Raw genomic sequence first — 15,345 nt, 5'->3', positions numbered from 1 at the left:
ATAGCATTACTGCAAATGGTCACAGCAACATTAACTTTATGCCACAAGAACTGTCGGTCCTACTGTCACTGAGATGGCTTGTGGCATATTAGGTAGCTTGGTGAGCACACCGTTTCCCAAGGCGACTTAACCTTGTGCCTCTTGTTTTGTCTGGAGCGGATGTAACCAGAGTTGGCAGAGAGAGTCCTTTCCTTCAGGGTAGACTAAGGACATGCTTCAGTTGCCCTTCCCCAGCACCCAGCTTAGAGACAGCAAGGGAGGCTCGACGGCTGTCCTGACACATACACAGTGCCCTTCATGCCATCCTAGTGAAGGTCACCTGAAGTAAAGTGGTACTGAAGGCATAGCTGCCAGGGTGAAATCCACCAAGGTCACTATGGCCTGGGGGTGGGGGGACATCTCTTTCCACAGTTACTGACCACAGCCTGACTGGACCCCAACTGAGGCACAGGAGAAGAGCCCTGCAGGACACCAGAGCTGTGCTCAGTGGACTCCTTGAAGAAGAGGTGGACCACACCAAGAGTAGACAGATGGTCAGGCACACCTAAAGGAGCCCATGATAGCTGTGACCGTCCACTGGTCCCTGCGAGTGCCGTTGGATCATAGGGGAGCTGGGACACAGACCCCACAGCAGCAGCAAGGCACCAAAAGGCAACAGCTGAAATTTATTACCAATGACCAAGGACATACAGAAAGGAAAAACTCCTTTCAGCAAAGAGAAGTGCTTTTGTCATTAGTCCTGCCAACCCTCAGTTCATAAGCATTTAAGAACCTGATACGGGTCCATTACAAGGCTCACAAGGACACAACGGGAATCAAGATAAACTATCTGCCCTCAGAAGAGGGTTAAGAGGTTTAAAATTCATTACTAAACACAAGACACAATAGCTACGAACAACACAGCAACAAGTAATGAAGTGGTCACGTGTTCTGCACCAGCGGTTCTCAATTTCCAGGGCATGTGAGGATCCCCTAGGAAGCAGGTTTAAAACCTGAATAGCCCAAGGGCTCCCAAACCCAAGAGTACATCAGGACCTACAGGAGAGGGTGTGCTGACCACAACACACCCCTAACTAGGACACCCAGGACACACACAAGTGCCCTGAGAATTCAGATGAGATGGGATCATGGAGCAGCCTGTGCACAGCGGCTGCTCCGACATCAGTGCTGCCACCAGACGCCCAGGCTCAGACGCAGGCCGACCTCTGCTGGATCCTGGCCTGGCACCCTCAGGGGCACTGTGTAAGACAGGGTTAAGATACTCAACTCTCTTTTCCCAGATGGGCCTGGAGCCATCTAATAGGAAGCTTGCTCCATTGCCCAGGACTCAAAGCAGCAAGAGGTGGGCAGTAGGCCAGCCATCCACTCAGAAGGAGCCACTTCCCTCAAAGCCTTCAGCAGCTTCAAACCCTTGCTAGAGGCTAGCTGGGGGACTCTGCGCATCACGGTGCTCTTCAACCTCAAACAGAAACTTCCCACAATATATTTCTATTTTGGTAAATTATGATCAATAAGTGCGACCTGAGCAGTTTGATATCTTCCTGCCCTGGTGTGAGTCACGGTGTGGAAGTGCCGATTAAACAAAATCACGAAGGCTCTTGTTGGGTGATAAATTGGATCCCAAAGAAGTACTCGGAAAATACCACTGTTCGTGGGAAAATCCACTCCCCGTTGCTCTAGAGGAGGGAGGAGTTTTAAAACACGTTCTTACCAAACATATCCTGAGCGCCCACTGGTGCCTAGCAATAGGTGCAGAGGAAGCAATGTGCCCAGGGGTTGAATGAAGAGGAGGTGGAGCCGGAGAAATGCCCCCATAGTCCCAGGAAAGGTCTTTCAAACCCAGCACACGTCCATCCTGTCACACTAGGCCATGTCACTTATTCTTCCCTAACTACTTTGCAGAGCAGCTACCGTACCCTGTACCTGAAAGACACTCAGAGTTCCCCAAGCTCAAGTCAATACTATTTCCAACTTCAAAACCTTTATGGTTGTGGGCTGGGGTTGTGGCTCAGTGGTAGAGTGCGTGCCTAGCATGTATGAGGCACTGGGTTGGACCCTCAGCACCATATAAAAATAAAGCAAACAAAATAAAGGCGTTGTGTCCATGTACAAAAAAAAAAAAAATTACAGCTGCATGGACATCCTGGTTTAACGCGAGTTTCTCTGATTGCTGATAAAATCAAGCATCTCTCCATAGGCTTGCAAGGGTTTGGCTTCCCCTCTACAAATTGCCAGTTCACGTCCTTTTCCTGTGTTTCTATTGGTTTCCAGCCTCCTTCTTGTTGATTTATAGGTGCTCCTTAAAAACTTAGAAACTAGTCCTTCACTGGTTTTGTGACTTTCAAATACTTTCTCCCAGTAGATTAGCACTGGCTGTGAAGTCTGGAGGAGACACTACACACACCTGACTCATTGTTAAGAATCTTGGTCACATGACTTGTTTTGACCAATAAATTGTGAGCAAACATGACACATGACTCTTTCAAGCAGAGGTTTTAAGAGCCTTTGTACTTAACTGAGGGAGAGCACCTCTCTGCGCCTGGATCTTGGAAATGAAAGCCCCAGGGGCAGACCCTCTGCCAGCTCACAGTCACCTCTGCAGAAACGAGCCTGTGTTATTGTGAGCCATAGGTGTCGGGTGCTTCATAGGAAAGCTGAATAATTCAAAGACTGATACAGGAAGGAGGTGCCACCATAATAAACCACAAAACATGTGCATGGGCATAAGGCTCAGTGACAGGTGATACTAAAACTAACACTGAAGGATTTTTATGTGGTAGTGAAGCATTTGCTAAAACCATCACCAGTGATAACCTGTAAGCCGAAAGTGTAACTAGTGAACCTGTAGCTTTAGCAAAGAAAGGCGAAGACAGGATGTTGGTAACATTGGATATTTACTAACGGCTATTTTGACAGGCACAGTATGAAAGAAATAAGCACACAGAAGAAAAGGCCATTTTGCAAGCAGAATTGAGAGTTTGGAGAAGCCATAAATTCCAGAACTTGCAGGGTTAGAAACTAGAACTGTTCTTCATCTCCAATTGGTAAAAGATAAAACTGAGAAGGCTTTGAACCTCGAAGCCCAATTAAGACTCATCCTTGGGGCCAAGGCAAAGCCAAGTGCCTCCATCCGCCTATTGTTAGAACCATATTTGGGTAGAATTGGGGAGAGGAAAGCAGAAAGTGAACTAACGCTCCACCTGTCAGGAAAAGAAGCAATGAATAGCAGCTGAAATTAATGATTCCAGAAATAGCAACATGAGCCTGTTATTCAGAAACACAATCCTAACTATTTTCCCAGGTTGTGTAACAAATACCAAAAATGCAGTCACTTCAAGCAACCAGGCTCACGCTCACAGCTCCTGTGGGCCAGGAACCCTTGGGTCAGCTGCATTCTCCACTGAATCAAGGTGTCAGCGGCTGAGACCACATCTGACCCTTGGGGTTCTTCCAAACTCCTGGCTGGTGAAGAATTCAGTTCCTTGAAGTTGAGGAACTCAAGCCCTCAGTTCCCAGAGCCACTCAGCACTTCCTGCGCCGACACTAGGTGACAGTTTGCTCTCCATATGCCTGAAGGAGAGCCCCTCTGCCCCTTAGAAAGGTGCTCTGTGTGTATAGTATGAAATGCATTGCATCACCCCGTCTCTGACCTGAGAGCATCTTTGAAGGGCTCGCATGATCAGGTGAGGCCTATGACTCAGGAGCTTCTCTTTCCATTAAAGTCAGCTGATTGGGGACCTCGATAACCTCTGCAAAGTTCCTTTATGCTTTCCACATGTTATAACTCAGTCGTGGAAGTGGTGTCCCTCATACTGGAAGGTGGCAGTTCCCCTCAAAGAAAGGAATATAGATGGACTTTCCGTGCAGGTACCTTGGAGGCATCTAAGAAGTCTGTTCAACACGGAGGCACCGCAAGAATGAGGAGTTGGCGTAGATGGATTTCAAGTACCTATGTGACTGTGTAAGTCTACACCTCTCTTCTTCTCCTGGAAATCATACAAGCAATGAGAAACTTTAAAAAAATAGAAATTTCATTCTCATTAAAATTTGGAAAAAAGTTTAATTGGAAGACTGACACACATGTCAAGGTTGATAAGTTTAAAGGCAGCTTTAAACTGAGAAATTATGTGAAAGGAAGCAAAAGAAAATCACAGAGTGGCTGGGCGGGCAGGGGGGCCTCTGTCCGGATCACCAGGCTTCGGTGTGGCAGGGCGGGGCCAAAGGCACACTCATACACTGCTCGTGGGACTGCAATTGGTGCAGCCTATCTGGAAAGCTGTATGGAGATCATTTAGAAAACTTGGAATGGAAACACCATTTGACCCCGCTATCCCTCTCCTCGGTCTACACCCAAAGGACTTAAACACAGCATACAACAGGGACACAACCACGTCAGTGTTTATAGCACCATAATTCACAATAGCTAAATTGTGGAACCAACCCAGATACCCTTCAATAGATGAATGGATAAAGAAACTGTGGCAGATATACACAATGGAACATTACTCAGCATTAAAAAAAGAATAAAATTATGACATTTGCAGGGAAATGGATAGAGTTGGAGAATGCTAAGTAAGCCAATCCCAAAAACTGAATGTTTTCTTTGCTATGAGGACGATGACTCAGAATGGCAATGGGGGTGGGTGGGGGAGCCTGGGAGGAATGGAGAAACTTTAGATGGGGCAAAGGGAAGAGAGGGGGTAAGGGGGTAGAAATGATGGTGGAATGAGTTAGACATCATTATTCTAAGTGCATGTATGAAGACAAGAATAGTGTGAAAATACTTTGTGTACAACCAGTGTCTTGAAAAAATTGTGCTCTATATGTGTAATATGAAATGAATTGCATTCTGCCATCATGTATAACAAATCAGAATAAATAAAAAATAATAATAAACAAAGAAAAGCATAGAGTGGAGAGAAGACAGAATGTCATCAGAACTCAGAGGAATACCACAAAATACTCCTCCTGAAGGCGAGCAGCCCCATGTTTCGGAAGGCATGTCCCTGGTCTACCGCAGAGGTGAAATGGGGGAGGTGGGTGGAGCTAGTGGAAAACTGTTCTTGATCAGGTCTGGCTGGAAGAAGCAGAAAAAGGACTAATTTTTTAAAAATTAAGCTTTATCCCAGGAAGCAATCTCTCTCTGAAAAGATCTCCTACCATATTCCCCCAAAAGAACCACTTACAAGCTAATCAAGGAAAATGTGGACATTCGATGAGAAGCAATAAAAGGAATTAGTGCAGCCTTTGTGTAAAGATGATGAAGGAAGTCGGATGCGGTGGCGCACCCTGTAATCCCAGCAGCTCGGGATGCTGAGGCAGGAAGTTTGCAAGTTTAAAGCCAGCCTCAGCAACTTAGCAAGACCCTAAGCAACTCAGTGAGACTCCGTCTCTAAAACAAAATACAAAAAGGGATCAGGATGAGACTCCTCCACAGTTGAGTGCCTCTGAGTTAAAACCATGGTACCAAAAAAATAAAATGATGGAGGAAGCAATATGCAAAAGAACAAAACTTACTAATAGGAGAAGAACACTCACCAGAAAAATGTTGCAGGAGAAAAGATCAACCTATCAGTGCATACCTCCAACCCCAGCTTCGTAGGAGGCTAAGGCAGGAGGATTGCAAGTCCAAGCCAGCCTCAGCAACTTTTCAAGAACCTGCCTCCAAATTAAAAACAAAAAGAGCTGGGATACAACTCAGTGGTAAATAACAATTTAAAGTTTTCACCATGAATTTTAAGATTCAATGAATTCATTATTTCTATGAAGGAAGTTCAAAAACACAGGCACCTAGGAAAGATGTGGTTATTCAAGAGAAAGAAATAAAACATGAGCAAATATATGCCAAGAAAAAGTAAATCACCAATTTTGAAAGTAGCAAAAATGTACCTAGATGTTAGAAGAATAAAAATAGCTACCTACAAACATAAATATTAAAACAAATGGTTATTATTAACCAATACTGTGTAGCAGAGAAGGGGACAAGAAATAAACAGTGATCTTATCGCTACTTTATTGAAGGGAACAAGCATATAATGAGTAAAAATTGGAGGACCAAGGGTATTTATTTAAATAAAATTATAAAAGTAACCATTAAAATTTTTTTAAAAGTTCTAAACTTCAAGAAACTTTTCAAATAAAAAAGATCACCTAGTTCATGACTTTATATAAATACATAAAAATTGAAAATATGAAGTAAAATAACATAAAAAGCTAATTTCAAAATCAACAACCATTAGCCAGGCACAGAGGTTTAGCTATAAACCAGGCTGGGGCCAGAGGATGTTTGCGGCCAACCTTGGCAGCTGAGCAAGACCTCCTCTCAAAAATTTTAAAATTAAAAAAAAATCTACCATTAATACAGGTCAATGCACTGAACTCATCTACGCTGGACGCAGGAGGATGACGGGGACAGAAGGGAGAGGAGGATGTCACAGTAAACCCAACACTAAGCTATACACAACAGTCACTCCAAAAACAAAATGACCCATAAATATTGAAAATAAAAGATTTTCCAACTCAAGTACAAACAAAAAAGCAATCCCAGCAAGGACTGTGATTTCAATATCACTTGAGAGAGATTCAAGGTGGCAGATTAGAGGGACGATGCATTTCAAGTTGCTCCAGGGCTCAGATTCAAGCAGTGGGAATACTGCTTCTTAACCAGGCTGGTGAAGTGGGAATTCTTTGAAATTCAATATTGAGCACTCAGAGAGAGACTCCTAGAGACCCGGATATTGGGTGCTTTGAAAAAGGACAAGAAAGATTACATTGGAGCCAAGCCGGTGGTGACAGCCCCGCTGGTTCTCTGTGGAGGGCAGGGGTAAACAAACAGAGTGAAACACAATGGATACATTTGGCAAAATCCTGTAGAACAGAAAAGCAGCCTAAACTTAGCTGGACCAGAGACTGCACAGTGAACTGGGGTTTGACAGTGCCCTCTGTTTCTCAATGGCAAGCAGAGCGAGGAGGCTGGGCGGCCTCTTGAGGAGGCCAGCCACAGCTCATTGCTGCAGTAGCCAGGAGATCACAGCAAACACGCTGTGCTGTCCCAGGGAGCGCCTTCTGTGTGGACTGGCAGGTACCTGTCAGAACAGTGTGAAACAGGCACAGAGAAGATTGTGCCCAGAGGCGATCAAGTCAGAGACACAGAGGAGAGTGCACCTTGCCTTCCCTCGGAGCCTGGCATTCAGGTGACCAGCTGAAGGGGGCCAGCAACCTGAACGGGCAGGTGTGATTGCACTTGGAAACTGTTTTGGTCAGCTGTTCTGCAGCTGTGATTCTAGAGGAGGAAAAGATCATTAGAGAGCTCACGGTTTCAGAGGTCTTTGTCCATAGAAGGCTAGCTCCATTCCTCAGGACTCGAGGTGAGGCCGAACATCATGGTGGAAGAGTGTGGCAGAGGGAAGCCACTCAGATGGTGATCAGTAAACAGAGAGAGAGGTCTCCACTTGCCAGATACAAATATGTGCCCCAAAGCCATGCCTCTAATTCCCCCCTCCACCAGCCACACCCCACCAGCCTTCAGCTACACCCAATTCATCCCATCAGGTGATTTACTGATTGGGTTAAGGCTCTCGTAACCCAATGATTTCTTCTCTGAACCTTCTTGCATTGTCTCACACATGAGATTTTGGGGGACACCTCACATCTAAACCATCACATAAACTGAGCCTGTGAAGGCCACACCTGACAGGTGTGTAGTGTACGAGACCTGTGGTGATCAGGCTCCCCGACCCTATGAGTAGAAATGTGGGGACACCCTAAGGGATGTGTTGATCTAAACTCTCCAGAGCAGATACCACCCCACAAAGTCCCAAAACTCAACCCCAGCAGCCAGACTGCAGCAGCCCCACCCTGGGAGCGCACTGATCTGGTGCATCTTCCCATTCGGGAAGCTGGGAGCCATTTCAAAAAGATTCAGCTCTAGGCTGCTCTGGCTGGCAGTTAGGTGGGCAACACAAAGAGGAAAGGCTAACAGCCCAGACCTTACTCTTTCTAAGGTGTACATAGCCCAAGAAGGAACAGGAAGAAGGACAGTCAGCATAGGCAGTGATTATCCATCCTCGTCGATAATTTTGACACCTCAGTGGAGACAACTTTTCATTTTTCATTAAGTATTTTTCTTTCTTTTACTGTGATCTTGCTGTGCCAATTGGTTCGTGGATACACATGTATTCATGTATGCATACGTATTTGATCGTATGTACATATACACACACACTTTTTTCCTCATATCGTTTTTCTGTTCTATTTCTTTGTTAAGTTTTTGAAGCTTAAGGTTTCTGTTCATTTTGTTTGTTGTTTGTTTCTCTTGTTTCTCTTTCACTCCTTCTTCCTCTTAGTAGATTCTCTTGTTCTCTCTATTTTGTTTCTTCTGTTCACTTTCCCCTCATCTTTATAGCCACTTCTGGCTACATCTCTTCTACTTCCTCTGTGTCCACATTTTGAACGTTCTAAACTTTCTTTTACCTTTCTATCACATCTTTGTTTTTCTTAATGACTTGAACTTTAACAACCTTTTAGACTACTTGGTTTCTAGAGTTTCTGCCACCACCTTTTGTATCACAATGGTCATTAACACTATGAATGGAATAGGCGATGCCTGCTGTTTAATGCCAGATCTAGTCGTGGCTACTTGTTATTGGTGCTATTGTCAACTGCTAACCTCACCATTCCTCTGTGTGTGTGTGTTAGTGTTGTAGGTGGCACCGTGGGCTCCAGGTTTTTACTTTGATGATGTATATTGTTCACTGCTTTTGTGCAGTTATTTGATTCCCCCTTTTCCATGAGGTACTGGGAATATACTGGAACACTATGAGTTCACAGGTAGGGACTCTGCTAATGAGCTGCTCCTAAAAACCAGTAAAGAAACAGTGCACCTAGCTCCACACACAAACTAACCATGCTCAAACTTCAGAAATACCTTAATAAAGAATAGGGGAGTGAAAGACCCCAAACCAATGACCAGGCTCCAAATAAGAATGGCTAGGAGAGGCCCTCAAGTCCCAATCATGTATACACACTTCTAGTAAAAATAGAACTAACACAAAAACCATGGAAAAAACTAACCACACCTACCAGGGCTCTCAATCTAGATTGCTCCCATACCCCTTTAGATTATACAGAGTTGTTAAGTATAGAAGAGCAATACAGAGTGCATACCCAACATACTCTGCTGCTTACAAGACAATTGCCTGAGCAACAGAAAGGACCCCATTCTTGTGAGACCCATAGGAAATTTGGGATCCACAAGGTCTGACAAAATACACACTGGATCAAAATATGATACTCATCACCAAAGAACTACCAGTGAAACCATATGACAAAGCCCACTTGGAATATATTGAAAAATTCACAATAGCCTGATGTCCCAGAACTCTGGCAAGAGAAGGGTCTGCCCTAAAAAAGCTCATACCTAAGAGTAAAATATAAATGCATCCCAACAGATGACAGAACCAACACAGGAATACAGGAATACAAAAAACAAATTAACGTTGCACTTCCTGAAGTTCATAATGCATCAGCAACTGACTCTAAAGATATTCAAGTGGATGAGATAACAGATAAAATATTCCAAAGAATGACTTTAAAAAGCCTCAGTGCATTCCAAGAGAACACAGAAAAACTACTTAATGAACTAGGGCACTCAGTACAGGATATGAATGAGATTCAGTAAGGAGACAGATGTATTGAAAAGAACCAAAGAGAAATCATTGACATGAAAGGAACAAACCAAACAAAATGCTAAGTTGAAAGTCTCTCTAGCAGACTAAACCATGCTGAAGACAAAATCTCAGGGCTAGAAGACAAAGTGGCCAGTCTTGAACAATCAGACAGTACTAAACAAAAGAAAAATAACATCACCAGAATATACAAAAACTCTGGGGTAAAATCGAGAAACCAAATTTAAGAACCATTGGAATTGAACAAGGTTGTGAGTACAGTCCAATGGCATGAATTATCTCTTCAGGAAATAATAAAATTTTCCAAATCTTGGGAATGAGATAGATATTCAGGCACAGGATGCATTTGGAACCCCAAATAAATAAGATCAAAAAAGAACCTTTCCATAGCACATTATTATTCAAATGCCTAATACACAGAATAAGGGCAGAATTTTAAAAGACTCAAGGATAAAAACTGTCGCACCACATTAAGAAGCAAGTCAATCATAATTACCTCTGATTCTCAGCATAAACTCTAAAATACAGGAGAATTTAGAATGTTCCAAACCCTAAAAGAAAATAATGCCAACTAAAATTGGTATATCCAGCAAAGCTATTCTTCAGAATCAAATAGAAATAAAAATCTTTTCAAGATAAGCAAAATCTAAAAGTCATGACTACTAAACTGGCACTACAGAAAATACTTAAATAAATATTACATGCAAAAGATATAAAAAACAAATCCAGAGCTCAAATCCAGAGCTCACAAATGGACAAATCTCATTTGAAGAGTAGCCAAACAAATGAGAAAAAGGACCAAATTAAACATTAACAATAAATCAAAGTGGCAGGAATAACCATCTCCATTTAATTACACTAAATGTAAATGATCTCAATTCTCCAATTAAAAGACATAGACTAGCAGCATGAATTAAAAAATTAGACCCAACTATATGTGGTTTGCAAGAGATTTACTATATAGGCAAGGACAGACACAGGCTAAGAGTGAAAGGAGAGAAACTAATATACATATAAATGGAGACACCAAAAAAAAATAGTAGTGGCAGATTTCAAGCCAAAATTAGTCAGAAGATACAAAGAAGGTCACTTTATATTGGTAAAGGAAACAATCCAATAAGAAGATAAAGCAGTAGTAAGTACTACTGATAGTCTGCTGATATTGCTGCTGCCCTTACAGACACTATGCACAAAATATTGGTGCACCTAATTACACAAAGCAGACACTATTCAACTTAAAGATTCAGCCCAATTCCAGTACAATAATGTTGGGTGATTTCAACACACTTCTCTCACCTATAGATAAGTCATCTAGGCATAACATCAGTAAAGACATTTTGGGTTTAAATATTAATATAAATCAAATAGACTTAACAGATAGTTACAGAATACTTTATCCCAAAACAGCTGAATTTACTTTCTTCTCAGCTTCTCATGTAAAGTCCTCCAAAATAGACCATATTTTAGCCCACACAAGCACCTTTTTAATATTTATTTTTTAGTTATAGGTGGACACAATATCTTTATTTTACTTTATGTGGTGCTGAGTATCAAACCCAGGGCCTCACACATGCTAGGCCAGTGCTCTACCTCTGAGCCACAACCCCACCCCACAAAGCAACTCTTAACAAATGCAAAAACAATCAAAAGAATGCTTTGTATCTTATCTGATCATAATAAAATAAAATTAGAAATAAACACCAAAAAATCTACAGAACTTTATAAATAAATGGATATTGAACAATATACTTTTGAGTTCTGAGTGGGTGATAGAAAAAATTAAAGAATAACATGAAATTTCTTAGAATCAAATAAAAATAGTGATATAACATACCAGAACTTCTGGGACACTTAGGCAATTCTAAGATGAAAGTTTATAAACAAAATAGACTTAACAGAAAGTTACAGAATATTTTATCCAAGAACAGCTGAAATCACTGATCACAAATAAACTGATCACAAATAAACAACCTAACAATGCATTTCAAGGCCCTAAAAAAAAACAATCACAACTCCAAAATCAGTCAAAAGAAGGAAATAATTAAGATCATGGCCTAAATCAATGTAATCGAGAATTAAAAACAACACAAAGATCAATGAAACAAAAAAGTTTGTTCTTTGAAACAATAAATAATATTGATTTTTAAAAAACTTAGCCAAAATAACCAAAAGAAAAAGACCCAAATTAATAAAAGTACAGGTACAGATATAAAAGGAATATATCACCACAAACATCACAGAAATCCAAAGGATCATTAGGGACAATTTTGAAAAAGCATTCTCAAATAAACTGGAAAATCTAGAAGAAATGGATATATTCTAGTCACATATGACCTGACAAAATCGGAGCAAAAGGATATGTAAAACCTAAACAGACCCATAACAAGCAAGCAGTAAGAAAAATCCTTCCAGCCAAGAAAAACCTAGGACTAGACGATTCTCAGCTGAATTCTGCCAGATCTTCAAAAAACTAATGCCAATGTTTCTCAAGTTATGAAGTAGAAAGAGGTGGGACACTTCCAAAATCATTCTGTGAATCCAGTATCACACTCATACCAAAACCAGATAAGGATACATCAAGGAAAGAAAGCTACATTCCAATATCCCTGATGAACTTAGATGCAATGATCCTCAACAGAATATTAGCAAATTATATTTAAGAACATATTAAGAAGATTGCAGATGTCACTGCCTTGCCCGGGGTCTTTTCTCTGGGCATGGCTGCTGTTACCTCTGATGCTATCTCTGAGGTCACTACTGCTGACACCCGGAGGTCTCTCCTCCAATCAGCTGCTGCCCACACCACCTCCACCAACACGGCTGCCTCTGATATCGCTGCTGCCAGGGCAGACACTGCTGCTCCCAATACCACTGCTGCCCTCCGGAGATCGCCTGGGTGACACTGTCCCCACAACCACAGGTGCAGCCACTGCTGTAGCTGCTGTTGACCCACCGCCTGCTGCCACCAGCCACTGCACTACCATGGCTACCACCACCTAGAGATCTGCTGCACGGAATAATCCAGGTTTGGTTTTCAATGATATAATAGTAGAAAATATCCCAAACCTAAAGAATGGAATGGAAATTCATATACAAGAGGCTTACAGGACCCCAAATGTACAAAATTACAGCAGACCCACACCAGACACATTATAATGAGAATGACTAACACAGAGAATAAAGAGAAAATCTTAAAGGCCATGAGAGAAAAAAAATCAAATTATATATAGGGGGAAAACAATTTAGATCTCAACTAATTTCTCAACCCAGACCCTCAAAGCTACGAGGTCCTTATATTCCAATATAGTATATATTCCAATACTTCAAGCTCTGAAAGAAAATGGATGCCAACCAAGAATTTTATATCCAGCAAAATTAAGTTTCAGATTTGAAAATGAAATTAAAACCTTCCATGATAATCAAACATTAAAAGAATTCACAACTAGAAGGCCTACACTATAGAACATTCTCAACAAAATATTCCATGAGGATAAGGTGAAAATCAGTAAAGGGGGGATCTAAACCAAAGAAATATTCAACCAAAGGAGAAACCAAGTCAAATTTAAAACCATAAATAAATCAAAATGACAGGGAATAAAATTATATCTCAATAATAATCTTGAAATTTAACAGGCTAAACTCATGAATCAAAAGACTGACTGGCAGATTGGATTAAAAAGCAAGACTCACCAATATGCTGTCTTCAAGAGACACACCTCATGGGCAAAGACATCCACAGGCTGAAGGTGAAAGGATGGGAAAAAACTTATCACTCATATGGACTCCGTAAACAAGCAGGGGTTACTATCCTCATCTCAAAAAATTAGGCTTCAAGCCAAAGTTAATCCAAAGAGACAAAGAAGAACATTTTATACTTTATAAGGGAAGTATATATAAGCAGGACATAACAATTATAAATATTTATGCCCCAAACAATGGAGCGTCTATGTACATCAATCAAACCCTTCTCAATTTCAAGAGTCAAATAGACCATAACACAATAATACTGGGTGACTTTAACACACCTCTCTCACTACTGGACAGATCTTCCAAACAAAAACTAAATAAACTATAAAACTAAATAATACAATCAATAATTTAGACTTAACAGACATACATAGAATATTTTATCCATCAACAAGTGAATATACTTTCTTCTCAGCAGCACATGGCTCCTTCTATAAAATAGACCATATCTTATGCCACAAAGCAATTCTAAATATCAAAAAAAATAGAAATAATACCCTGCATTCGCTCAGATCACAATGAAATAGAATTAGAATGAAATAAGAAATCAATGATAAAGTAAAAAAAATAGAAGCTACTGTAACAAATGGAGACTATATATAAGACACTATTGAATGATGAATGGATAGAAGAAGAAATCAAGGATGAAATTTGAAAAATCTTTGAGGTAAATGAGGACACTGATACAACATATCAAAATCTCTGGGACACTATGAAGTCAGTACTAAGAGGAACTTTTATTGTATTGAGAGCATTCACTAAAAGAATAAAAAAATCAACAAACAAATGACTTAACACTACATCTCAAAGCCCTAGAAAATGAACAAATCAACACCAAAACCAGTAGAAGACAGGAAATAATTAAAAACAGAGCTGAAATCAATGAAATTGAAACAATTGAAAAATTGACAAAACATAAAGTTGTTTTTTTGAAAAAACTAAATAAGATAAATAGATTATAAAATAAATAATTATAAAATAAATTATTTATCTATTTTATTATGACCATGATAATAAACAGAAAAAGAGAAAAAAACTCAAATTACTAAAATACAGGATGATGAAGGAAATATCACAACGAAAATACAGAAGATAATTAGAAACTATTTTGGAACTTTATATTTCAATAAATTATAAAAATATCAAAGATATCAATAAATTGTTAGAGATATATGGCCTACCCCAACTGAATGAGGAGGTTATACACGATTTAAACAGATCAATTTCAAGTAATGAAATAGAAAATGCCATCAAAAGCCTACCAACCAAGAAAAGCCTAGTACCAGATAGATTCTCAGACAAGTTCTACAAGACTCTCAAAGAAGAATTAATACCAATACTCCTCAAAGTGTTGAAATAGAAAAGAAAGGAACCTCTTCCAAACTCATTTTATGAGGCTAATATCATATTGATACCAAAACCAGACAAAAATACATCAAGGAAAGAAAACTTCAGACCAATATCCCTGTATGAACATAAATGCAAAAATTCTCAATAACATTCTGGCAAATTGCATACAAAAATATATTTTAAAAATACGCACCACAATCAAGTGGGATTCATCCCAGGGATGCAGGGTTTGTTCAACAGACAGAAACCAATAAATATAATTCATCATATTAATAGACTTAAAAACAAGAATAATATGATCATCTCAATAGATGCAGAAAAAGTATTTGACAAAATACAGCACACCTTCATATTCAAAACACTAGGAAAACTAGGGATAGTAGAAACATACCTCAACAATGGAAAAGCTAATTATGCTAAACCCAAGGCTAACATCATTCTAAATGGAGAAAAAATTGAAACCATTTATTCTAAAAACTGGAATAAGACAAGGACTTCCTCTTTCACGCCTTCTATTCAATATCATCCTTGAAACTCTGGCCAGAGCAATAAGAAGAATTAA

This window comes from Ictidomys tridecemlineatus, chromosome 1, assembly GCF_052094955.1.
Source record: "Ictidomys tridecemlineatus isolate mIctTri1 chromosome 1, mIctTri1.hap1, whole genome shotgun sequence".
NCBI lineage: Eukaryota > Metazoa > Chordata > Mammalia > Rodentia > Sciuridae > Ictidomys > Ictidomys tridecemlineatus.
Note: the sequence above shows the minus strand (reverse complement) of the source record.